The following is a 27265-nucleotide window of genomic DNA, read 5'->3' on the forward strand; positions in this document are numbered from 1 at the left end:
GATCCTGGTTACTTTATAATATATAATACTCATAGAATTATAAATTTCTTCTCCTTCTCCTTCTCTTTCTCTTTCTTCTTCTTCTTTTGTCGTTGTTGTTGTTGAGACAGTATCACTCTGTCACCCAGGCTGGAGTTCAGTGGCACAATCTCGGCTCACTGCAACCTCCGCCTTCCAGGTTCATGCCATTCTCCTGCTTCAGCCTCCTGAGTAGCTGGGACTACAGGCACCTGCCACCACGCCCGGCTAATTTTCTTTTTTTTTTTTTTTTGTATTTTTAGTAGAGACGGGGTTTCACCATGTTGGCCAGGATGGTCTCCATCTCCTGACCTCATGATCCGCCTGCCTTGGCCTCCCAAAGTGTTGGGATTACAGGTGTAAGCCACCGTGTCCGGCCAGGCTTATAAATTTCATTTTTATTTCAGCCTCTCTGAACACGGAAGGATCAGTTGAGGAGTGAGGATGGCGGTGATTACCCACAGCCTTAGCGTGACCTGCACATCTGCAGCACAGAGCAATGAAAGTCAACAGAAAATGTGAAAAAGAGGGCAGTCCATGCCATGAATACATGTGGTTTGAAAAAAGCATCCGAGGGTGCCGCTGGCGCTCACACACATGCCCTCCACTTAGTCTCCACTTAATACCAAGAACCTTCCGTTGAGAATCTATTTTATTATTATTATTATTATTATTGAGATGGAGCCTTACTTCATCACCCAGGCTGGAGTGCAGTGGTGTGATCTCAGCTCACTGCAACCTCTGCCTCCTGGGTTCAAGCCATTCTCCTGCCTCAGCCTCCCCAGTAGCTAGGATTACAGGTGTCCGCCACCACATCTAGCTAATTTTTGTATTTTAGTAGAGATGGGGTTTCACCATGTTGGCCAGGCTGGTCTCAAACTCCTGACCTCAAGTGATCCACCCACCTCGGCCTCCCAAAGTGCTCGGATTACAGGTGTGAGCCACAGTGCCCGGCCGAGAGAAAAATGGTCAGGTGTGGTGGCTCATGCCTTTATCCAAGCACTTTGGGAGGTCAAGGTGGGAGGATCACTTGAGCCCAGGAGTTTGAGACGAGCCTGGGCAACATAGTGAGACCCCCACCTCTACAGAAACTACAAAAATTAGCCAGGTGTGGTGGCGCACTCCTATGGTCCCAGCTATTTGGGAGGCTGAGATGGGAGGATTGCTTGAGCTCCAGAGGTTGAAGCTCCCAGACTCATGGCAGTGAGCTGTGATCACACCACTGTATTCCAGCCTGGGCAACAGAGGGAGATCCTGTCTCAAAAAATAGAAAAAAATTTTTAAAAATGAGAAAAATTACAATGTTACTAAAAACCAGGCAAACGTGTACGCCAGTAACACACACTACGCATGAGTGAAGGTAACATTTGATGCAGATGGCTTCCTGAACACCAAGCCGTCGGCAAATCTCTCTGCGGGAGCACAGCCTCCCTCGCCCCCGCCCCACCCTGGCTGTGCGCACACCTCTTTGTTGATTCTCAAACTTTGCAAAACGCCCTCATGCTATTACAGCCGTCTGCGCATTGTTTCTGAAATGTGACTCAAGACTTTTCTCGTACATTGTTAAAATTCTCTGACTGATTTTTGGGGGCATAAATACAACATGTTCCTGTGAAATATTGCTAAAAAGTGTAATGAGAGATATATAAGTTCTTTGAGGTTTCGGTATTAAAAGCCCGGAGGTGGTCACTGGCAGGTACGTGACTCTTGTGGGTGTCCTGTGGGCTCTGCCTATACCAGGCTCAGCTTCTGGTGAGGCAGTATCTAGGATTCCAAAGACCATTCAAACAACCGCATGCATGGGATAAGGCAAATAGCATTCATTTGCCAGAAATAATAGCAAAATTTAATCACATGCTGCCAAATCATGTACATGGAAAACAATCATTTATACTAAATATTACGATTTGTTATTTAGAGGATAAATTATCCAACCCAATAAATAAGATTATGGCACAGAGAATAACGGTGATGATTTGGAATGAGGGGAGTGGTGCTCCCTAGCAATGCTCCCCAACTCTGCTTCATCCTCGGGTGTGTGGGAGGAGCTGGACTGCCTGGGCCCATCATGGCCATGAGGGGGACCATGGCAGGGAGTCATGAGGTGGTGCCATGTGAACAATATTGGCCAATGAGGAATGCGAGGAGGTATTTACGTGGCACCTTACACCAGAGCATTTACTCACTATTGCACGACCCTCCAGAGCCTCTGCGTCTCATCTGGGAGGACCCGCAATGCTCTAGGCAGCAGTCATTCCATCAGCCTGGGTCCTGAAGCAAAGACGGAAGAGAGAACGAGAACCTCAGCCAACCCCTGCCATGCAATGTGAGTGAGAACAAGCTGTGGCTTTAAGCCGGAGACACTGGGGTTGCCTGTGAACATGGCATAAGCAAGCCTATTGCAGTGGATGGACTTTGAGACCAGGAGGGGGGTGCTGCTACAGCAAACCCCATAGGACACTGACTAGTGGCCTGACAGCAAAGCACTTACCAGAAGGACAGAGACCAGCATTATGCAAAACACGTGAGAAAACTGTCTCCAAGATAACTGGGAAGCAGGTTTTGTATCAGTGAACTTGTGTCCAAGAGAAGGGGTGAAAATAGAGCTCATGAAATACGTGGGTCACTGTGGCCACACCTGCAGGGCGTTGACAAGGGAAGCTGTGTTCGACTGCCACAAGCAGAACACCACCAAATCCCGGAGGGGAGGAGAGAATCGAATTTCTAAAGTTGTCGCATTATGTTGTTTTATTATTTTTACGATTGGTTTTTTTTGAGACAGAGCCTCGCTCTGTTGCTCAGGCTGCAGTGCAATGGCAAGATCTCGGCTCACTGTTGCCTCGACCTCCCCAGGCTCAGGTTATCCACCCATCTCAGCCTCCTGAGTAGCTGGGACTACAGGTGTGCACCACCATGCCTGGCGAATTTTTTGTATTTTTTTGTAGAGATGGGGTCTTGCTATGTTGCCCAAGCTGGTCTTGAACTTCTGGGCTCAAGCGATCTTCCTGCCTTGACCTCCCAAAGTGCTGGGATTATAGGTGTGAGCCACTGCACCCAGGCCTATATCCTATTATATATATAAATTATATGCATATATATATTTTTTTACATTTATATATATATATATTTTTTACTCTCTCTCTCTCTCTCTATATATATATATATATATATATTTTTTTTTTAGACAAAGTCTTGCTCTGTCACCCAGGCTAGAGTGCAATGGCACGATCTCAGCTCACTTCAACCTCTCCCTCCCAGGTTCAAGCGATTCTCCTGCCTCAGCCTCCAGAACAGCTGGAAATTCAGGTGCCGCTGCCACACTTGGATAATTTTTATATTTTTAATAGAGATGGGGTTTCACCATAGTGGTCATCCTGACCTCAAGTGATCTGCCCACCTTGGCCTATGAAAGTGCTGGGATTACAGGCATGAGCCACCGTGCCCGACCTCGTGTTGTTTTAAATGTCTACTTTTCAGCAAAAAGTTGTAAGACATGCAAAGAAGCAAGAAAGTATGCTTATACACTGAAGACAATTTAATCAACAGAAACAGCCCCTGAGGAAGCCCAGGCATTGGACTTACTAAATGAAGACTTAAAATTAGCTATGATTGAATCTATATTTGAAGAGCTAAGGGAAACAATATTTGAAGAGCTAAAGTAGCCGGGCGCGGTGGCTCATGCCTGTAATCCCAGCACTTTGGGAGGCCGAGACGGGTGGATGAACTGAGGTCAGGAGTTCGTGACCAGCCTGACCAATATGGAGAAACCCCATCTCTATTAAAAATACAAAATTAGCTGGGCGTGGTGGCTCATGCCTGTAATCCTATGTGGGAGGCTGAGGCAGGAGAATTGCTTGAACCTGGGAGGTAGAGGTTGAGGTGAGCCAGGATTGTGCCATTGCACTCACTCCAGCCTGGGCAACGAGAGCAAAACTCAGCTGGAAAAAAAAAAACAAAAAGAAAACCAAATACCAAAAACTAAAGTATAAAAGAAATCTCTCACCAGATAGAGGATATGCACAAAGAGATCAAAATTATAAAAAGGTGGCAGTGCACAGTGACTCATGCCTGTAATCCCAGCATTTTGGGAGGCTGAGACGGGCAGATCACCTGAGGTCAGGAGTTCGAGACCAGCCTGACCAACATGGTGAAACCCCATCTTTACCAAAAATTAGCTGGATGTGGTGGTACACGCCTGTAGTCCCAGCTATTTGGGAGGCTGAGGCAGGAGAATCTTTTGAACTCAGGAGGTAGGGGATTTAGTGAGTTGAGATCGAGCCACTGCACTCCAGCCTGGGTGGCAGAGTGAGACTCTGTCTCAAAAAACAAACAAACAAACAAAAACCCTCAAATCCGTATAAAGAAGCACAGAGCACCAGCATAAACTTATTTTTTGCTTGTAACTTCCTTTTTCCAGCTGATTTAAAGGTAACTGCATAAAGTAATAATTACAAATCTATGTTGATGAGAACACAATGTACAAAGAGGTAATCTGTGACAAGAATAGCATAAAGGAGGTGAAAAGGGAGTGGCCTGGGAGCAACATTTTTGGGTACTATTTAAGCATGGTTTTCAATAATTCAAATTAGATTGTTATGAGGTAATTGGTCAATAGTAATCTCTACAACAACCGCTAAGAAAATAACTGATAAAAAAAAAAAGAAAAGAAAAGAAAAGAAAAAAGGAGAGAGTTAGAGTGGACAGTAAGAACAGACGAAATAGACTTTAAGACAAAGTTGTTAATAGAGGAAAGGAAGAACATTTTATAATAATAAAAGGGTCAATCTATAAAAAGGATATTATATTTACACACGACTACATCTCAAAAAATAAATAAATAAAATAAAAATAAAAAATAAAATTTCAATGGATTGAAATCATACAAAGTATGTTCTCTGACCACAGTGGAATGAAATTAGAAATCAATAAACAGAAGAAAATTTGAAAAATTCACAAATTTGTGAAAATTAAGCAACATACTCCTAAATAACCCATGGATCAAAGAGGAAATTCTAAGGGAAATTAGAAGCACTTTGAAATGAATTTTTTTAAAAACTGTATCAAAATTTATGGGATACAGTGGAAGCAGTGCTCAGAAGGAAATGTATAGCTGTAAGTGCCTGCATTGAAAAGAAAAAAACATCTTGAGAGGCTGAGGTGGGAGGATTGACTGAGGCCAGGAGTTCAAGACCAGCCTGGGCAACATAGCAAGACCCCCAACTCTAAAAAAATTTTTTTAAATTAGCCAGGCATGGTGGCACATGCCTGTAATCCCTGCTACTCAGGAGGCCAAGTGGGAGGATCTCTTGAGCCCAGGAGTTTGAGGCTACAGTGAGCTATGATTCTGCCACCGAACTCCAGCCTGGGCGACAGAGTAAGACCCTGTCTCAAGAAGGAAGAAAGAAGAAAGAGGAAAGAAGAAAGAAGGAAGAAGGAAGAAAGAAGAAGAAGAACCATTTTAAGTCAATAGCTAACTTCTCTTCTTAAGCAACTAGAAAAGAAAACCAAATTAAATCCAAAGCAAGCAGAAAGAAATAACAGGTTAGAGCAGACATAAATGAAATAGAGAACAGAAAAACAGTAGCAAAAAACAATGACACTAAAAGTTGATTCTATGAATAGATAAAATTGGCTTTCAGTGCCGATAGCGCTCATACAAATGTGGTAAATGTTCCTAAAACCCGCCGGGCTCTCTGTAAGAAGTGTGGCAAGCACCAACCCCGCAAAGTGACGCAGTACAAGAAACGCAAGGATTCCTGGTACGCCCAGGGTAAGCAGGTCATGACAGGAAGCAGAGTGGCTATGGTGGGCAGACTAAGCCGATTTTCCGGAAAAAGGCTGAAACTACCAAGAAGATTGTGCTAAGGCTTGAGTGCCTCGAGCCCAACTGCAGATCTAAGAGAATGCTGGCTACTAAAAGATGCAAACATTTTTAAACTGGGAAGAGACAAGAAGGGAAAGGGCCAAGTGATACAGTTCTAAGTGTCATCTTTTGTTTTATTATGAAGACAATAAAATCTTGAGTTTATGTTCAAAAACGAAACAACAACCACAAAAAAGATAAAATTGAAAACCCTTTAGCCAGACTGACCAAGAGAACAAAGAATGCAAAGTAGGTTCAATATATGAAATTTAGGCAATGTAATACATCCTATTAAATTAGTAAAAGGAGGAAAAAACCCACATGATCATCTCAATAGATGAAGTGTTTGACACAAGTGTTTGACACAATCCAACATCCATTCATAATAAAAATGGTCAACAAACTAGGGATCAAAGGTAATTTGCTCAACCTGATAAAGGGCATGTAAAACACTTCCCAATGCTAGCATCATACTTAGTTTTAAAAGCTGAAAGCTTCCTTTAAGAATAAGACAAGGGGCCGGGCGCAGTGGCTCACGCCTGTAATCCCAGCACTTTGGGAGGCCAAGGCGGGCAGATCACGAGGTCAGGAGATCGAGACCATCCTGGCTAACACGGTGAAACCCTGTCTCTACTAAAAATACAAAAAATTAGCCGGGTATGGTGGTGCGCGCCTGTAGTCCCAGCTACTTGGAGGCTGAGGCAGGAGAATGGCATGAACCCGGGAGGCGGAGCTTGCAGTGAGCCGAGATCTGGCCACTGCACTCCAGCCTGGGCGACAGAGCCAGACTCCGTCTCAAAAAAAAAAAAAAAAAAAAAAAAAAAAAGAATAAGACAAGGATGTCAGCTCTCACCACTTCTATTCAACATAATACTGGAGGTTCTAACCAGGGAATTAGGCAAGAAATAAATAAATAAATAAAAGGCATCAGATCGAAAAGGAAGAAGTGAAACTAACTCAATATGAAGATACCATGATCTTGTATGTTGAAAACTCTAGAGAGTGCACCAAAAACCTCATAGAGCTAATAAGTGAGTTCAAATGAATATATAAAAACCAGTTGTATTTCATATTAGCAATGAACAATCTGAAAATGAAATTAAGCAAACAATTCCACATACAACAGCACTAAAAATACTAAAATACCTGGGAATAAATATAAAAGAAGATCAAGACTTGTATACTCACCTGTAAGCATGTTTGGAAGAAATTAAGAGGACATGAATGAAAAGTCATCTCATGCCCATGGGTGTTCCTATTCGGACGGCATCGCTCCCTGGGCTGATCTGCAGATCCAGTGCGATCCCCAACAAAACCCCACTGCCTTCACGCAAAAAACGGACAAGCTGCAAAATGGTCAGTTCCTAAAATTCATATAGAATTGCAAGAGACCCAGAAAAGCTGAAACAATCCTGAAGAACAACAAAATTGAAGGACTTAACACTTCCCAACTTCAATTACTTCATAGTAATTAAAATCGACTACGGTCAAGGTAGTGCAGTACTGGGGTAAGGATAGATAATGGAAAAGAATTCAGAATCCAGAAATAAAACCACACATCTACGATCAATTGATTTTGGACAAAGAGGTCAAGAGCATTTAACAGGGAAAGAATAATCTTTTAAACAAATCAGCCAGCGCGGTGGCTCACGCCTGTCATCCCAGCACTTTGGGAGGCCAAGGCGGGTGATCAGCCAGCGAAGTGGCTTATGCTTGTGATCCCAGCACTTTGGGAGGCCGAGGCGGGTGGATCACCTGAGGCTGGGAGTTCAAGACCAGCCTGGCCAACATGGTGAAACCCCATCTCTACTAAAAATACAAAAATTAGCTGGGCATAGTGGTGCACACCTGTAATCCCAGCTACTCGGGAGGCTGAGGCAGAATTGCTTGAACCCAGGAGGTGGAGGTTGCCATGAGCCGAAATTGTGCCACTGCACAGAGTAAGGTCCTGTCTCAAAATAATAATAATAATAATAATAATAATAATAAAATAAACAAATGGTGCTGGACAAATGGATTCTACATGCAAAGAATGAAGCTGGATACCTTCCTCGTATACCACATACAAAACTTAACTCAAAATGGATCAAATACCTAAAGATAAGAGCTAAAACTAGTAAACTATTAGAAGGAAACAGATGTAATCTCTTTTTTTTTTTTTTTTTTTTTGTGATGGAGTCTCACTCTATGGCCCTGGCTGGAGTGCAGTGGCACAATCTCAGCTCACTGCAACCTCCGCCTCCCAGGTTCAAGTGATTCTCATGCCTCAGCCTCCAGAGTAGCTGGGATTACAGGCACCTGCCACCACACCCAGTTAATTTTTTTTTTTTTTTGAGACTGAGTTTTGCTCTTGTTGCCCAGGCTGGAGAGCAATGGTGTGATCTCGGCTCACTGCAACCTCTGCCTCCTGGGTTCAAGTGATTCTCCTGCCTCAGCCTCCCAAGTAGCTGGGATTACAGGCGCCCACCACCACACCCAGCAATTTTTTTTTGTATTTTTAGTAGAGACGGGGTTTCATAATGTTGGCCAGGCTGGTTTTGAACTCCAGACCTCAGGTGATCCACCTGCCCCAGCCTCCCAAAGTGTTGGAATTATAAGTGTGAGACAGCTCACCTGGCCAACCCAGCTAACGTTTTGTATTTTTAGTAGAGACAAGGTTTCACCATGTTGGCCAGGCTGGTCTCGAACTCCTGACCCCATGATTTGCCTGCCTCAACCTCCGAAACTTCTGAGATTACAGGCGTGAGCCACTGAGCCCGGCCCTAAATTTTTGTTCTTTTGAATTACGCAGTCTTATTAGACATGACACCAAAAGCACAGGCAACCATAGGAAAAAAGCCCAGATAAATTAGACTTCATTAAAATTTAAAACTTTTGTGTTTCAAAGGACATCATTTCAAAAACAAAAAGAGGGTCAGGGGCGTGGCTCACGCCTGTAATCCCAGCACTTTGGGAGGGCAAGGCTGGCAGATTGTTTGAGCTCAGAAGTTCATGACCAGCCTGGGCAGCATGGCAAAACCCCATCTCTACTAAAAATTAAAAAATTAGCCAGGTGTGGTGGTGCACACCTGTGCTCCCAGCTATTTGGGAGGCTGAGGCAGGAGAATCGCTTGAACCCAGGAGGCGGAGGTTGCAGTGAGCCGAGATCACGCCACTGTACTCCAGCCTGGGCAACAGAGCAAGACCCTGTCTCAAAAAAAAAAAAAAAAAGAAAAAAAAGAAAAAAAAAAAGAAAGAAAATAAAAAAGAAAAACAACCACATCATGGGAGAAAATATTTGGAAATTATCTTTCTGATAAGAAACTTATATCTAGAATCTATAAAGAACATCACAACTGAACAATAAGAAGACAAAAGCCCAATTTTATTTTATTTTTAATTTTTTTTTGAGGGAGGGTCTCACTCTGTTGCCCAGACTAGAGTACAGCGGTGCGATCATGGCCCACTGCAGCCTCCACCTCCCTGGGCTCAGGTGATCCTACCACCTCAGCTTCCTGAGTAGCTGGGACTACAGGCGTGCACCACGATGTCCAGCTTTTTCTCTTTTTTTTTGTATTTTTAGTAGAGACAGGGCTTCACCATGTTGGGCAGGCTGGTCTCAAACTCCTGACCTCAAGTGATCCACCTGCCTCAGCCTCCCAAAGTGCTGGGATTACAGGCGTGAGCCACTGCGCCCAACCTCATAATTGATTTTTTAAAATGGACAGTAACAAGTGTTGGTGAAGAGGTGGAGAAACTGAAATCCTCATGCACTGCTGGATGGGACATAAAATGGTGCAGCCACTTTGGAAAACAACGATAGTTCCTCAAAAAGTTAAACACAAATCACCATGTGACCCCAGAGCTCCATTCCTAGGTGTACACCCAAAAGAATGGAAGACATTTGTGCACACAGAAACTCAAACATTGATGTTCACGGGAGCACGGTTCATCATAGCTAAAATGTGAAAACCCAAATGTCCATCAGCTGTGAGTGGATAAAGAGAATGTAGACTTCCCCACCATAGAATATTACTCAGCCATGAACAGGAATGAAATTCTGACACATACTATGGCTTGGATGACCGTTGAACACAGGATGCTAGACTAAAGAAGCCAGACACAAAAGACTGCATATTGTATGATTCTCTTAATATGAAATGCCCAGAGAGGGCAAATTCCCCAGGACAGAAAGCAGATTAGCTTTCCAGGGGGTGGAGAGTTCCTGTTAAAAGGTGTGGGTTTGTTTTGGGATTACGTAGTGGTAATGGTTGCACAACCTTCGAATTGTACTAAAAACCACTGTGAATTGTACACTTCATAGGGGTGACTTTTATTGTACGTGAAGTATATGTTGAGAGAGACAGAGAGAGGTTTAGACAAGAACAGCCTGCGTTGCGTTGTAAGCAGGAATGAAAGAGAAGGGAGCCAGTCATATTGTCAAGGACTTACAAAGCTGGAAGAGACAACTGCTTCTCAATCCTAGGCTGAAATGCTTTGAGTGATAAAGCCTAATAGATCTCAGCCTTAAATCAAGGGATTAAGTCAAGAGTAGGCCGGCACACCCATCAGAGGCTAAAATCCCTGATGAATTGGGCAGGCACCTTGTAAATCCTTTTAAGTAACAAAATGGCTCTAGGAAAAGAAACTAAAGGTCCCTGAAGGGACTGAGGTGCTTATGATTAAGTCAAGAAAAAGAGGCCTGAGTGTACAGAGCAAAGCAGCCATCAAACCTTTAGTCTCTAGCAAAGATCTGCGGGCGTGGGCACTGGCACGCGCAGCCGCAGGATCAGATGAGGAAGAAGACAATTCCTTCTGTTACTTCTTTCTTTTCTTTTTTTTTTCTTTTTTTTTTTTTTTGAGACGGAGACTTGCTCTGTCGCCTGGACTGGAGTGCGGTGGCCGGATCTCAGCTCACTGCAAGCTCTGCCTCCCGGGTTCACGCCATTCTCCTGCCTCAGCCTCCCGAGTAGCTGGGACTACAGGCGCCCGCCACCTCGCCTGGCTAGTTTTTTTTTTGTATTTTTTAGTAGAGATGGGGTTTCACCGTGCTAGCCAGGATGGTCTCGATCTCCTGACCTTGTGACCTGCCCGTCTCGGCCTTCCAAAGTGCTGGGATTACAGGCTTGAGCCACCGCGCCCGGCCTCTGTTACTTCTTTCAAGCTTTTATAGTGGAAAGTTCAAACCCATGCTAAAGTAAACACAATAGGATAAAGAGTTCCCAAGCGCCCCCCACCAGCTTCAGCAATGAGGAGCTCATGGCCAGCCTTTCGTCTCTGGACCCCCGTCCATCTCCCACGGCCCATCGTCCGTGTATGTCTATCGAAAACAAGGGAGCTTTTACAAAATAATAATCACAACGTCATCATTGGGCCTCAATATCATCAAATAATAAGGGCCTTTACATTTTTAAGACCCCCTAAAGTTCACAAACCATTTGTGGGTCAATGAAACACGAAGCAAGCTCTGCCAGTCACTGAGCCCAGAACCCACCTAGAGTCCCAGCACTCACTGCCCTGGGATTGCCCCCACGCCAGCCCTGCCCTCTGCAACCCTGAGCATAGGTTCTAGGGGCTGGGATAGGCATGTAGACCCCAGAGAGGGACTCAGGGCCAGCAGGGTCCCCTCTCTACCTCGGGCTTCTGACTCAGGATTCCGAGGAATTCCAAGTGTCTCTCAAAACTACTGATACTCACCAGCTGAAGAGCAGGAGAGAGTGCCGTCTCTAGGAAATCCAGAGACCCGGGGCAGTGGCCTGGAAACTCATGGTGCCTGCCTGCCTTTCTCTCTGCTTTTTCCGCAGAGACCTGGACTGTCTCCTCCATCCCACATCCTGGGACGGTATCTTTCACCTCGAATCCTAGGGTAGGGTTACGAGGTCCCTGGTTCAGCAAAGCTAAGAACACTGATGAAGGTGGCTATCCTGAACAACACATTTCCAATGAAGACAAAACAACTTTCCCTGGAAGAAGAGGCCATCTAAGACTTTCGTAGCGGGAGAGAAGCCAACGATTGGCTTCACAGTTTCAAAGGGCGGGAGGATCACTTGAGCCCAGGAGTTTGAAACCAGCCTGGGCAACATGGCGAGACCCTGCCTCTACAGAAAAATACAAAAATTAGCCATATGTGGCAGCGTGTACCTGTAGTCTCAGCTACTCGAGTGGCTGAGGCGGGAGAATCGCTTGAGCCCAGGAGGTCGAGGCTGCAGTGAACTGTGATTGCCACTGCACTCCAGTCTGGGAGACAAGAGTGAGACTCTGTCTCTTAAAAAACAAAAAAGAAAGAACCAGGCACGGTGACTCACGCCTGTAATCCCAGCACTTTGGGAGGCTGAGGTGGGCAGATCACGAGGTCAGGAGTTCAAGACCAGCCTGGCCAGGATGGTGAAACTCCATCTCTACTAAAAATACAAAAATGAGCCAGGCATGGTGGTGGGCGCCTGTGATCTCAGTTACTTGGGAGGCTGAGGCAGGAGAATGGTGTGAACCCGGGAGGCGGAGCTTGCAGTGAGCCGAGATTGCGCCACTGCACTCCAGCCTGGGCGACAGAGTGAGACTCCGTCTCAAGAAAATAAGGAAGAAGTTAGGCCAGGGGCGCTGGCTTGCACCTGTAATCCCAGCACTTTGGGAGGCCGAGGGGGGCGGATCACGAGGTCAGGAGATCAAGACCATCCTGGCCAACATGGTGAAACCCCCTCTCTACTAAAAATACAAAAATTAGCTGGGCGAGGTGGTGGGTGCCTGTAGTCCCAGCTACTCGGGAGGCTGAGGCGGGAGAATGGCGGGAACCCGGGAGGCAGAGCTTGCAGTGAGCCGAGATTGCGCCACTGCACTCCAGCCTGGGCAGCAGAGCGAGACTCCGTCTCAAAAAGAAATAAATACATAAAAATAAAAATAAAATAAGAAAGAAGTGATATGCTGATGCAGTTGTCACCTCGTCAGATTCTTTTTGTTACAGGTTATTTAAATTACTGTGTTTTGGTCAGAGGACTGTCTGTGTGATATTGACCATTTGGGCTGTTCCAAAACGTCTCTGATGAAGGAGCAGAAGTGTTCCACAGGGCCAAAAAGAAAAAAAACCAAAACAAAAAAGATGGGTCAGCCGTGAGACCCTCTGTGTTTGTGTCTCTCTGGCCCCTGGTGTCTGTGAGGTCCGTTCTGCAAGTCGGTGCCTGCTGTCCCTGTGGTAGATAGGCGTCCTCCCCTCCTGGGCATGCATCTCTGATTCTTTTTTTTTTTTTTTTTTTTTTGAGACAGAGTTTCACTCTTGTTGCCCAAGCTGGAGTGCAATGGCGTGATCTCGGCTCACTGCAACCTCTGCCTCCCGGGTTCAAGCGATTCTCCTGCCTCAGCCTCCCAAGTAGCTGGGATTACAGGTGCGTACCACCACGCCCGGCTAATTTTGTATTTTTAGTAGAGATGGGGTTTCTCCATGTTGGTCAGGCTGGTCTCAAACTCCCAACCTCAGGTGATCCGCTCACCTTGGCCTCCCAAAGTGCTGAGATTACAGGCACGAGTCACCGCACCCGGCCACACGACTGTGATTCTAGTTGGTCAGAGGTTGGTGCCTCCTGCCCTGGACCCACATGTCTTTTTGTTCTAAGATTGTCCCTTAGAGCCCGCCAGTTGCCAGGTCTCATTTGCTCTTTTTCCAGGGGGTCCAAGGGTCTCCTCCTGGGTGAGCTTGGCTGGGTCTGGCATCTCCTGCTGTATTTGGAGAGATTTCCTCATCTTATTCTGCAGCCTCTACACACTAGGCTTTCACTTATTCCTTTGCCCTGGATGCATTGTGTTTCCTTTGCCGGCCTGGTGAGTGGAGCCTGCACGTCTGCTCTGACCTTGGCTGCCCTGGGGCTCAGACAAGCTTGTCCTGCTCTTCTCAGCCTCATCCACACCGCGTGCTCCCCAGGGCCCCCTCGCCGGCACTTGGCCCGGAGCACTGTGTGTGGAGCTGCACTTTCTCCTCTGCCCTCCTCAGCCCCATGGTTGTGACCCCACGCACCCATTGGTTTCTTTACTCATTTTCTCCTTCCTGACCCCTCTGCACGTTCACTCCATGGGGGGCCTGGAGGCCTGAGACGGTTGTTCTCACGATGTCCTCTTGCTTGAGAGATACCCGGATGGCCAGGGACAAAGACCTAAGTTCGGAGATTAAGCTCTAAGGCTGGAGACGAAGGTCTAAGGCTGGGGACGGAGGTCTAAGGTGGGGACGGAGGTCTAGGGTGGGCATGGAGGTCTAAGGTGGGGACAGAAGTCTAAGGTCAAGGACGGAGGTCTAAGGTCAGGGATGGAGGTCTAAGGTTGGGGACGGAGGTGTAAGATGGGGAGGGAGGTCTAAAGCCGGGGACAGAGGTCTAACATGGCGACAGAGTTCTAAGGTGGGGACTGAGATCTAAGGTGGGGAAGGAGGTCTAAGGTCGGGGACAGAGGTCTGAGGTGGGAAAGGAGCTCTAAGCTCAGGGACGGAGGTCTAAAGTCGGGGACAGAGGTCTAAGGTGGGGATGGAGGTGTAAGGTCGGGGACAAAGGTCTAAGGTGGGGAAGGAGGTCTAAGGTGGGGATAGAGGTCTAAGTTTGGGAATGGAGGTCTAAGGTGGGGATGGAGGTCTAAGGTGGGGACGGAGGTCTAAGGTGGGGATGGAGGTCTAAAGTCGGGGTCGGAGGTCTAAGGTGGGGATGGAGGTGTAAGGTGGGGGACGAAGGTCTAAGGTGGGGACGAAGGTCTAAGGTGGGGAAGGAGGTCTAAGGTGGGGATAGAGGTCTAAGTTTGGGAATGGAGGTCTAAGGTGGGGACGGAGGTCTAAGGTCAGGGATGGAGGTCTAAGGTCAGGGTCGGAGGTCTAAGGTGGGGATGGAGGTCTAAGGTCGGGGACGGAGGTCTAAGGTCGGGGACAGAGGTCTAAGGTGGGGATGGAGGTCTAAGGTCGGGGACGGAGGTCTAAGGTTGGGGATGGAGGTCTAAGGCTAGAGATGGAGGTCTAAGGTGGGGACGGAGGTCTAAGGTCAGAGATGGAGGTCTAAGGTCAGGGATGGAAGTCTAAGATTAGGGACAGAGGTCTAAAGTCAGGGATGGAGGTCTAAGGTCAGAGATGGAGGTCTAAGGTCAGGGATGGAGGTCTAAGGTCGGGGACGGAGGTCTAAGGTGGGGATGGAGGTCTAAGGTCGGGGACGGAGGTCTAAGGTTGGGGATGGAGGTCTAAGGCTAGAGATGGAGGTCTAAGGTGGGGACGGAGGTCTAAGGTCGGGGATGGAGGTCTAAGGTCAGGGACGGAGGTCTAAGGTCGGGGACGAAGGTCTAAGGTGGGGATGGAGGTCTAAGGTCAGAGATGGAGGTCTAAGGTGGCGATGGAGGTCTAAGGCCAGAGATGGAGGTCTAAGGTGGGGATGGAGGTCTAAGGTCGGGGACGGAGGTCTAAGGTGGGGATGGAGGTCAAGGTCAGAGATGGAGGTCTAAGGTGGGGATGGAAGTCTAAGGTCGGGGACGGAGGTCTAAGGTGGGGATGGAGGTCAAGGTCAGAGATGGAGGTCTAAGGTCGGAGATGGAGGTCTAAGGTCGGGGACGGAGGTCTAAGGTCGGGGACGGAGGTCTAAGGTGGGGACGGAGGTCTAAGGTCGGGGACGGAGGTCTAAGGTGGGGATGGAGGTCAAGGTCAGAGATGGAGGTCTAAGGTCGGGGATGGAGGTCTAAGGTCGGGGACGGAGGTCTAAGGTGGGGACGGAGGTCTAAGGTGGGGATGGAGGTCTAAGGTGGGGATGGAGGTCTAAGGTCGGGGATGGAGGTCTTAGGTCGGGGATGGAGGTCTAAGGTCAGAGATGGAGGTCTAAGGTCGGGGATGGAAGTCTAAGGTCAGGGACAGAGGTCTAAAGTCAGGGATGGAGGTCTAAGGCCCACCATTCTTTCTTTCAGAACAAGGCACTGCTGTCCTCGCCTAGCCAGGGCTGCTGCTGAGAAATCTGACGCCCTCGTGATGCCCCTTTTAGGAGGCTTCTCTTTCTATCCCAACGTTTTTTCAGTTTTCCTCTTGCCTCTGACGCATCTGGGTCACGGGGTGGGGCTTTCAGGTGTGGCCTCCCTGACCCCTCATCCTTTCTGTGCGAGATCTTCCCCTTCACCCCAACTCTGGGGAACCTGAGTCCACAGCTCCTGGGCTCTCTCACCTCCATTCTTCAAAGCATTTGGATTTTCTTGTATATTTTTGGTCTCCTTTTCCTTCACAGCCACCAGCAGCAAGGCCCCGGCCTGGCCCCCAGTATGCCGTACACCCCGCCTGCGTCCCTGCCCTGGCAGGTTTGGAACTTTTCCTAAACAAATTCTTACCCTTGCTTCTGGCCTGGTCACGCCCCTTGTTCACGGGAAAGTCCACTGGCTCATTGATTGGCTGCCCCCACAGCCTGGCCTCAGGCCCACCTGCTGCCCAGCCGTGTTTGTGCCTGATGTGGCCCACGCCTCCACTGCACGTTCATAGCTGCCCCCCTGTCTGGCAGGCTACAGGGTCTCTCCTGGGGGCCAGGGCGCCATGGATCCCCCCATATGCATTTGAGGGAGGCGGGTTTCCCAGGTTGCTTTCCTGCAGCCCCGGGGCTTAGAGGACAGTGGCTGGAGGAGGGGCCCGGCGATGTTAACCTGTCACAACCGGTCACCTAGCCAGGGTTTTCCTCAAAGCCACCATTGACGGCAGCGGTGGCCTGTGCTGAAGGGGTGGATGACGGTCTGCAGGCCAGGCCAGGGAGCAGCAAGAGCAGAGCCCACTGCCCACCAGCTCCCCCACCGGGGCCTCACTGGGTGGTTTCTAGAGTCCACACCCCTTCTTGCTTGGGGAGCTTCTCCAGGGCTGATTTTGAGAGTCGGCCAGCAGGTGTGGCCTCTTGGGCAGGAAGAGTTTGCTAACATCTGCCGCCCCTCCCCGGCCGGTGCGCAGTGGAGGGAGGAAGGTAGTTCCGGGCTGTGGAGGCAGCAGTCCTGGGGGCCCAGCTGGCTCCACAGCCGGGGGTCGGCAGAGCCTGCATCAGGGGCTGCGAGGAGGGACGTGGGGACTCAAGTGCTTCTGGGGTGACAAGGAACGAGGGAGTGAAAGGCGGGTGCCAGGACATCAGGAGGGGGCCGGCGGCACAGCCCACCTGAACACGGGGGACGTGGGGGACGCCGCCCGCCAGAGATGAGGGAGCCTTCGGAGGCAGCGGGGCATGAGACTGTGCTGGGCTCATGAGCTGTGGGCCCCAAATCAGCTGCAGTGGACAGCAGCCCCAGGGCTTCGCCTGCTTGGCCTGAGAGCCAAGGACGGGCCCGAGTCAGCCAGGATCAGGCACAGAGTCGGCCGCAGACCGGGGAGGCTGGGTCTCTCCCAGTTGGTTTGGGGCCCACGGCTCACGAGCCCCGCACAGCATTTGAAAGCAGGCATCCGGTACTGAGGAAGGACATCGGGCCAGCAGCCGTGCTTAGGCAGGTGGCCAGAGACGCAGGAGGACTGGACAGGTGTGCAGGGTGTTGGAGAGGCCCAGGAATGCACCTGCTGGAGTAGACACAGGTGTGAGGGGGCCCGCCAGGGCTACGGGAGGCAGGGTCTTCCTGGAGGCCACCGGCCCCCTTCCCACAGGAAGTTCCAGGCCTGGAAACGTACTCTCTGGCCGTGACTCCCGGAGCCCACCATCCGCTCACTCCTCCTGGGATCACGGCGGTGTCTGAGCCAGCCCTGGCCTGGCTGTGGACTGAATGCTCGAGCCACAGCCTCCAGGTCCTGAGCCCACACCCACGCAGTTAGCCCCGGAGCTACGCCTGTGCTTTCTTGCTTGGCACCACCCAGCCCGCCCCTCATGCAACCGAGGATCTGTGCTCAGGTTCACTTGAAAACAGAGCAGCTGCCCTGGTGTGGCGGTGGCCTCAGTGTCCTCTGCTCAGACTGGGCTCTCGGCCCTTGGGGGTATCTGGTTGCAGGAGGGGACGCAGGGTCCCCAGGAGGGCACCAGCAGGGACGGCAAGTGTGGCCCCTCCCATTTCCACCCTTTGACCCCAGGCCCATGCGTTCTACTTACTGGGGAGGAGACGCCGAGGACGCACTGCTTATGGGTTCAGGGCCTAAGCCCCGCCATGGAGCGCAGCGTCCAGCTCACAGCCCGTGGTCACCCGGCTGCCCCTGAGTGTGACTCTGCAGGGCGGCTCCACCACCTGAGGGCCGCAGCTCGGGCGCTGCCATGCGGATCACCACGGCGACCGTGGGTCCCATGACACGGGCCTGTCGTGCTGCCTTTGCCAAAAGCGGCCCCGCGGGTTCAGCTGTGTTATGTGGCATCCCGCACACGCACATCTCCCAGAGCCTGGGAGGGCATTCCTTCCCTTACCTGCTGAGAGAGAGGAACGGACGCAGTGTGTGTTTTCCTGGGATGGATAACAGCATGTGTTTACAGCTTGTCACGGGGCAGTGGCACCCTCGCACCCTCGCATGGGGCCCAAGGGCACCCATCACCTGGCAGGCCATGGAGCATCATGGTGACCCACTGTGCCGGGTGTCATGGCACTGGGACCTGGTGACACTCTGGATGCCTGTTTAGACACCTCCCATTCCAGGGATGGAGATGGAGCCAGAAAGAAAATGGCACAAAGAACAGCCAACGCAAAGCCATGTGGAGACCAAGGCCAGCGTGGTCATGAGAGACGGCTGGGACACACAGGCCTGCCACACACCAAGCAGCAGGACCTCCAGCCTTCAGTGTGCCCGAGCTGCTTCCTGTCACATTTACTCGGACGCGGCTCAGCCAAACGGAACCATCAGGAACTCAGGGTGTCCTCCAGCGTTGCCCTCAGCCCTCTGAAGCCACACAAGGCCTCCTAGATTCCATAGCCACAGTCACACACCTAGCACCACCTTGGACCACAAACACAGGGGGGTGAGAAGTGACTGTGCTGTTTTCACAGCCAACGTCCATTTTTATTTGAGCCTAGACTCTTGGGCTCAGCCAGCGGATTCCCTCTCCTTGGGGGTTTGTCTCCGGCTGTGGCTGCTGCAGCATGCAGAGGGCTGGAATGAATCCAGTCCCTGCCCTCCGCCTCTCCCTCCCCAGCGTCTGCTGAGACGCACTCACCCCCTCCCAGGCCCTGCCCCGATAAATCTTTCAGCAGACGCTGCCCCAGATTCTGGCAGTAACATTTCTGGGGAGCCACTCCCTCCTCACCCTCAGGCCACGGCCCAGCTGGGCTGACCCTGCCCCCAGTTCCAGGCCCCAAGATGGCTCAGGTGGACCTGTCTCCTGAGGCTGCTTCAAGCAAGCACCACAAAGTGGGGCTCAAACAGAGACGTGTTATGTGGAAGTTCTGGAGGCCAGAGCCTGTGAAGAGAGTGTCGGCAGGGCCTGCTCCTCTGAAACTCTGCGCCGACCTCTCGCTGCTCCTTCAGTTCTGGCCATTTGCTACCAACCTGTGGCAGTCCTGGGCCTGCGGTGGCAGCTCCTCAGCCTCTGCCTCTGTCACCGCGCACGCCCTCGCACGTCCTCACAGGGCGGCGTTTTCTTGTAAGGACACCAGTCCATTAGGATTGGGACCCACCCTAGTGACCTCATCTTTGCTTGATGACGTTGGCAACTACTGTACTTCCGAGTAAGGCTGTGTTCACAGGCACCGGGATTCGGACTTCAGCATGTCTTTCTGGGGGACACAGTTCAGCTCAGAACAGCAGGCAATCCCATGAGAACTAACGTGCTTTTTCTAGAATTTCGGGAGAGAAGTTCATGGGCTTCCTCTGTCCTGTTGGCTTCGTGCTGGCCTGGCCCTGGGGGTCCTGGCACTCAGGGCTCCCCAGGCTGGAGGCCTCAGCCTGACGCTATGGAACCCCCTGCTCCAGCACCCCACCTCCACCCTGTCAGTGCTACCAGCTGAGCGGCCTTTTTATTTTCTGTGTTTAAAGACAGTTCGAGTTGGGTTTCTGGGGACCGGCGGGAGTCTGGGCTCCCCCGATTGCTCCGACGGGCCACAGAGCCTTGGACTGGCCATGCAGCCACTTCTCCAGCTCTGGGAGGGGCCCAGGAGCTCTGCCCAACTGGGATGGGGGTACAAGCCCCTCAGGCCCAAGTCCCCCAACTCTCTGGGCTTTTTTATCACAGAGACACCTGAGCTGGTCAGTGTGGAAACAATTATTCCTGCCATAATTTTTTTCCTAGTGAATCTTTAGATCTTGCAAAGAAAACCCACTTCTTATCTCAACTTACACCGCCACCTACACGGCCACCTACACCTCCACCTATACCGCCACCTACACCTCCACCTACACCGCCACCTACACCTCCACCTACACCGCCACCTACACCTCCACCTACACCGCCACCTACACCTCCACCTACACCACCACCTACACGGCCACCTACACCGCCACCTACACCTCCACCTACACCGCCACCTACACTGCCACCTACACCTCCACCTCCACCTCCACCCCTGCCAGCCGAGGTCTCTGCTGGAGTCGGCTCTCCCTGGGACCCCTCCTTGTGCCAGTCCCTTCCTCCCAGGGGCTCGGAGGCCCCTGAGAGGAGAAGTACCTCAGTGAGTGCCTGCTGTGCCCATCAGCCCCTCGTCCTGGGCCACAGGGGAAGCAGGAGTCCCAGTCCCAGGCCCCCCACCCCGGCCCACTCCAGCCCCTAAGCCTCCTGCCTCGGCAGGTCCCCCAGACCCTGGTGCGCTCCAGGCCCCATGAGCACATCAGTGTGCCTGCGGTCCATGGCTGCTGTTGGACACACACAGCGTGTCCACCGGGAGGTCCCCCGGGTGCCGGCCGGGGCTAGGACTGGTCTGGGCTGCGTCTTCAGCGTTGGCCCTGCCTGTGTTCCCCTCCCCACTCGGGCTCGCCTGCGCCCGCCCTCAGGCCGTGCACACAGGGTCCTCCTGGGCCTGCTTCCCTGCCCCATGCAGGGGCTGAGATGCCCTGAAGGCAGAAAGCCTTGGGTGCGGGTGGGGCTAGACCTCTGTCCCCAGCCTGGGTCGGCAGGAAGCCAGGGGAGGTCTTGGGAGAGGATGTCAGCTTGAATGGGCAAGGAGAGGACAGGGAGAAGGGAGGTCACGGCAGAGAGGCGGCCTGCGTGACGGTCCCATGGCAGCGTCCAGGCCTGTGTGAAGGTCCCACGGCAGCACCCAGGATGAACCCCAAGCTACGGGGCCATGGGCCCCAGCAAGGCAGCTGCTTCCGTGTGCAGGCGCAGGCGTGGAGGGCGGGGCCCCTGCTGTGATGGGGAAGCCTCACTGTGGAAAGGGACCCTGTGGTCGGCTGAGCTGCCAGGAGCTGGGTGTGCCCGCAACTCGAAGAGTGGCCATCAGAGCCCCTGGGGAAGGCGGGGTGGCCGCTGTGCTTCGGGGTCCTGCCTGGTGAGCGTTGCTGTTCCCTTCCAGGAGCCACGCTCAGCCCAGACCCTGCCCCAGGTGCCAGGAAGGAGTAGCTGGAGGCTGCCCTGGGCCTTAGCCCTGTGACTGGCCCTGTGGAGGTTCTAACAGAGACCCCACACACCCTGCCTGGGCGGGGAGGCGACCTAGGGCGTCAGGAGCCAGGGCGCCTGCCCCTCCTCCCCAGGGGAGAAGAGGAGGGTCATCAGGCCTGCCTGGCACAGGCCCTGGTACAGACATGCCGGCCTGCCTGGCAGCTGTGCTGGGATGCCCACCATGGCTTCTGCAGGGCTCACATGCTTGGCACCTCTGGGCCTGGAGGTGGGGGCATGAGTGGGCAGGGTGGGCCGTGCAAGGGTGCAGGCCAGAGCAGCCCCTCCCGGGAGAGGCGTCCACCACCCATCCACCCACAGCGTGTCTGCGGCCCGCCCGGCCTGCCTACTCACCCCACCCAGCATTTTCTGATGGAAAGTTCCCCAGGCAACAACAGCACAAACTGTGAAAAAGACGTGCCTGGGCAGGGGTGGGCCTGGGCCCACAGGGACTCCCCGTGTCTGTCCAGGCTGCCCCGAGGCTGGGCCCCTGCTCTCCGCCCCCTCTCTCACCCAGGCAACGGTGCTCCTGGTGGGCCTGGGGCCCAGCACAGTGGTGGGCACAGATGTGCCTTGGCCGGTGTGCCCAACACAGCATCCAATTCTCAGTAGAGGCCAGTGTTGGATGAAGGACTCAGTGGGTGGGGGGAGGGCCTGCACTGGCACCTGCTGAAGCAGCTGATCACCCTGCACCTGCAGGGACCAGGGGCACCCACTCCTGCACTGGGGAGTCACCTCCCCCATCGTCAGGCCTGGGAGAGGGGGGCTGCAGGCTGAGGAAGGGCAGGTTCATTCCAGACCTGGGTGGGAAAGGTGTGGCCACAGGGTGGAGGTTCCTGGAAGCGAGACCGGCCAGTCTGGGGTGGTGGGAAGTCTTGGGTGGGGGCTGCTGGGGCCCCAGGGGTGGGGCAGCTGGGGAGTGGAGGGGCCATCGAGGGTGTAGGTGAGGAAACAGGAATCTTTGGGGGCTGCAGAGGAGGAGGCAGGAGAGCCCACCTGTAGTTCCTCAGTCCCCAGTCCACAGGAATGTGAGCAGCACCCCCATTTACCCACCCCCAGATCCTGCCAGGGCAGGCCTGGCACCCACTGCCAGCAATCCCACCCTCTGGTCGCCTGCCCAGTGTCGGGGCTCAGTCCAGTGGGCCGGACGGGCCTCGGGGGCAGTGAGCTTCTCCAACCCTGGCCAGTTCACCTCCCCCGCAGTGCCGGAAACTCAGGCGGAGGGTGAGAAGCCCCTTCCCAGTCTCTCCTACTTGCATGGTTGGGGCCGGGTCCTGGTTTCCCTGGAAACAAGAGGCAGTAGGAGGCAGGGTCAAGAGGAGATGGCTGAGGCTGTGGCTCGACCGGCTGCACTGGCCGCACCAACAGCTGGACAGGCGGGCCAAGCTATGGCCGGGAGGGAAGGCTGGGGGCAGGGACGTCAGCAAAGGTGGAGCTAACCCCTGGCCTCTGGGCTCCCTCTGGCCCCCAGGCCTGCTGCAGCAGTGGCCGCAGACAGTAAATCTGAGTATGTGACCTTAGCCCCAGCCTTGAGCACAGGGCTGAGGGGGCTGGACGGGCCAGGTGGCCTTCCAGATCGGTTTCAGGTCCCCTTGTCCCACAGTGCTCACCACAGGAAACCTGGCCTCATGGTCAGGCTGCCTGGGGCTGAGGAGGAGACACACGGGGGCTAGGCCCCAAGTCTGGGGGGTTCCCTGCTGCCAGCAGTGTTCTGGGAGCTCCTGGGCCTGGTGGAACCCCCGTGCCATTGAGGTGACAAACACTGGTGATGGAGATGGTGGTGACAGAGCCTGTGGAACCGGAGCCGGGAGAGTGAGGAGAGCAGCTGGCTCTGGTGAGGCAGGAGCAGCCAGGGTCGGGGAGCAGGACAGCCCCTGGGGCTGTCATTCCTCCTGCAGGCATCCCCAGGGTCCCTGGATGCCCTTCGCAGCTGGCTGGATGGTGTAGAGGAGCTCAGGCCTTTCAGGGTCTCTGGTCCCTCATGCTGTGGCAGCTGCAGGAACAGGAGGTGCAGGGAACAGGGGGCAGGGCTGGGTAGTGACACCTTTGGGACACCTCTGAATCTCCTCTGAATCTCAGCTCAAGCCACTGATACCTAATGATGCCGCTGGGTGTCAGGTCACAGCCAACCCTCCCTGTGGGGTGGACAGATGGCAGACTCTGGTAGAAGATGTGGCTCTTGTCCCCATGGCCAGTGACCCCTGTGAAGGGCAGTGGTGGGAGGGCAGGACAGCGACCACCAGCCCCCTGCGCTCAGCCCACCCCCATGCCCCAGCAGCTGCTCCTGTGCCTGCTGGGCGTGAGGGCACCACAGGTGGGGTAGAGGCTGCAGGAAGCCAGGAGCCCCTCGGAGCTGCGTGCACAGCAGGGCTGCCTGGTGCCGCAGGCAGAGGCCTGGTGAGGCTGTGGGGGGCATGAGTGGTGAGGGCACCAGTGCGGGGAGCGAGCTGCTGGCTGCCCAGTCTTGGTCCCCAGGTCGGGGCTCCTGGAGCAGCTTTTCCTGGCAGCCCAGAGCTTCGAAGTGGCCCACAACGCTCTCCTGGCCGCGTGGTGGCAGGGCGGCTGGAGCCCGAGGGCCAGGAGGGGCCGTTCTGTGCCTGCAGGTAAGACCCAGGCCCAGGGAGATGCGGCAGGCCGGCACAGGGCTCCACGGCATATGGCCCCAGCACACATGTGCCCCTAGCCCATGTGTCTGCAGCATGTGTGTGACGGGGCTGCGGCACGGACCAAGGACTTGAAGTTCTTGGAGACGGGCCAGAGGCTGGTGGAGCTGCTCACAAGTAAGGGCTCCTCAGCCTTGTCCCTCAGCCTGGCTGGCGGCCCCCCAAGGAGTCCTGAGTGCTCCCAGAGAAGCCCCTCCCCAGCCCCTCGTTCGCCATGCCTTGGGGCGCCATCCTGGTGCTGAGGTCTGGGATGTTGCCCCGGGGCACACGTCCCAGGCCCCCAGTCCAAGGCCCCCTTCCAATGCCCGTGTCCTGGCCCCCGGCCCCCCGGCCCCTGGTCCCTTCCCCGGGTGTGGCAGGGGGTGAAACTCAGCTGGTGGAGCCACCGCTGCAGCAGCTCCGGGACTGCATGAGGCTGACCAAGGATGGTGTTGCCTGTGCCCGGGGGAGCCGCGGTGTGCCCCGAGGATAGGGTCTGCTGAGCACTCATCCCCAGCAGTCCTGGAGGCCCAGCTCACACTGGCGGAAGCATCAAGGACTCAAGAACCAGGAGCAGGTGTTTGCGCCCACCTGGCCCACCCCAGAGGAAGGGTTTCCACCCTGCCCGTACCCTTTGGGGCAGCTGGAGCTCACAGCCCCAAGGAGCAAGGATGGCTGGGAGTGCCGAGGGCTTTCAGTCCGCAGGCCAGGCTGCCCAGGACAATGCTGGCTCTCCCCCAGCTGAGGGCCCAGGTGGCCAATATGGTATGGGAGGCAGAAGCCCCTGGCCAGGCAGCGGCACACCCAGTGGTGGCCCCGAAACAGCACTTCCTGCCAGGCACCTAGAGATTGCCGGTGGTCAGGCTCTGGAGGGGACTGGGGCCAGGTGGGGAGGGTGCCAGGCCCCAGGCTGGTGCTCAGGTGGCGCTGTCTCTCCCCAGTGGTGTTTTAGGCAGAGGAGGAATCCCCGGGGGAACCCTGGTCAGGGCCTCTGCAGCAGGACACGGCGCTGGAGGCCACCTAGGGGCCAGACCAGCAAGCCTGGTGGGGCCTGGTGGGGTCTGGTGGGGCTGGAGGAGGGGCTTTGGCCAGAGGGCCACTGGGCCCCAGCCTTGCAGGTGCCTTGGAGGATTGAAAGAGGGAGGAGGTCACCCTGGAGTCCCTCAGGGGGAGAGGTGACCATGGGCAGGCTGGACAACTTGGGGGCTCTGGGCTGGAGCTGCTGGGAGGAGCCTAGCCAGAGGACACCCACCCTTTAGGGAGAAGAGGGCATGGCAGGGGAGAAGAAAGGCAGGGATAGGCGGGGTTCAGCAGTGATTTCTGGTGCCGATTTCATGGCTCAGCTCCCATCCTTCTAACGACTGCAAGCCCCCATGCATGGCTGTGCTGCTGTCCCACGGGGTCAGAGCTGGAGGTACAGGTGGCCCTGGCTGCCCCCACAGGCGGGCCTAGTCAGCCCAAGGACAGTACCTCTCAGAACGGCACTGCCCAGCCTCTAAACTGTGTTGGGGTGGGGCAGAGCGGGCCCAGGTACCTGGGTGTGCCTTCTACCTCTCCAATCAAGTAGAATTCCCAAATAAGAACATGGTATTGCTACGTATGACTCCCATTTATGTGGCAACTGGAAATAATATACATTTGAAGCAAGATAGGAAAAAGATTTCACTCTGAGATACAGGTTGGGGCCTCCTTTCTTGTGTTTAACGAAACCTCAAGGCCCAAAGTGGGTTCTGCCCTGGCTCAGCCTTCCTCCCCTTCCTCCTCCCCCTTTTCCTCCCCTCCTTCTCCCCTTCCCCTTCCTCCTCCCCCTCCTCCTCCTTCCTGTCTCTTCTATAAAATGGGAGAAGCTGGGCTTGCATGAGGCAGCCTCAGAATTTGCCTCCCACCTGGACCCTGCGGCCCCCTCTGCCCTTGTTCTCCCTGGCTTATTTCCCTGGCTTAGGGACTGTTTGAGTTTCCTGGAGCTGCCCTAACCAACCACCACCAAGGGGGTGGCTCCAACAACAGAAATGTATCGACCCTAAGCTCTCCAGGCCAAAGTCTAAAACGGAAATGTGGGCAGGGCTGTTTCCCTCAGTGGCTGTGAGGTAAGGCCCGGCTCCGGGCCCCTCCTCGGCATCTTCTTCCTGTATCTTCACATCATCTTCCCTCTCTGTGGGTCTTTGTCTGTGTCCAATGCCCCTTTTTGAAAGCATACCAGGCACATGGGATGAGGCCCGCCTACTCCAGCATGACCTTGTCCCAACTAACTGCATCTGCAATGACCCTGCTTCCAAAGAAGGTCACATTCCCAGCGGATTTGGAGTCCGGACTTCGACGCAGGAATTTGGGGGATGGAGTTCAAGCCACAGTTGGGAGGAACCCTCTGGCTCTTCCTTTCCTGGCCCTGACTGAGCAGCATGGGGACCCTGGCAGGCAGAGGCTGTGCTCCTCGTGTCGGCCGGCTTCCAAGGCCTGGGTAGGAGAAACTGGGCCAGCCCATGTCATCACCCTGACTGACCAGGGATGGGGGATCAGTGAGAGGCACAGCGAGAAGGGTGTGGAGAAGAGAATTTAGGATGTGGTGGGGGGTTCTGAGGGGGACAGAGGCAGCAGGGCTCCGACCCCCACCTCAGCCCTTCCCCCACCCCAGGAGGCAGGTGCGTCACCAGGCTCCTCTGACAGCAGGTGTCCCCCGAGAGCTGTTGGGACAGCAGCCCATGTCTTTGCTGTGAGGGCACCCAGCCTGAGAGGAAGGCCCACCCCAAGGCTGCCCACCCCCAGTACCTGGGCCTGTGGTTGGAGCTGCAGGCTGCTATGTCCAGAACCTTGGTGGAGAGGTCAGCCTGCTGCTCAGCTCTGTCCCACCCACTCCTGCCCGGCCCTCCATCCTGCCCGCATCTGCCCTGTCTCCTCTCTGGGCCATGTGCCCTGGAGGGGACACAGGAGGGGACACCCTGCTCCCCATTGCTTTATGGAGCAGTGGCGGGCACTCCCCTTTGGGCTGTGCCATGCCAGGCTCCATGGGACCAGTGGGGATCCTGGCCAGAGGTTCCAACCCGCACAGTGACTCCACGGACCAGCCCAGGGGCAGCATCGGCACTGGTCTTGAGGCTCTGGGACCTCCCTCCTTGGACCGGGTCCTCTGAGAGCCTCCCTGACCACCAGGTGAAAGCTGGGTGCCAGCGCCAGGTGGAGGTGAGAGCTGTGGGCAGTACTGGGCATGGGAGCACTCTCGCTCACCTCCTGACGCCCTTCCTTGCTATGTATGTGGTATAGGCCCAGGCCTGGGGGCTGGAGGAGTGGCCCGTGGCTCCGGGGACTGCTGGGCTGAA

General features: G+C 53.9%; 2 protein-coding genes across 2 annotated transcripts in view; one reads left to right on the forward strand and one right to left on the reverse strand.

Moving 5' to 3' along the window:
- Nucleotides 1–27265, reverse strand: part of GPAA1 (glycosylphosphatidylinositol anchor attachment 1) — a 288404-nt gene that overhangs the window by 190807 nt on the left and 70332 nt on the right. The gene's annotated exons all lie outside the window — the stretch shown is intronic.
- The window catches only part of PUF60 (poly(U) binding splicing factor 60), a 71316-nt gene continuing 58214 nt past the window's right edge, over nucleotides 14164–27265 (forward strand). Inside the window, exon 1 of the mRNA XM_050800909.1 lies at nucleotides 14164–14167. The gene's annotated coding sequence lies outside the window, so the exon portion shown is untranslated. The remainder of the gene's footprint in view (nucleotides 14168–27265) is intronic.

The sequence above is a fragment of the Macaca thibetana genome, chromosome 8, assembly GCF_024542745.1.
Source record: "Macaca thibetana thibetana isolate TM-01 chromosome 8, ASM2454274v1, whole genome shotgun sequence".
NCBI lineage: Eukaryota > Metazoa > Chordata > Mammalia > Primates > Cercopithecidae > Macaca > Macaca thibetana.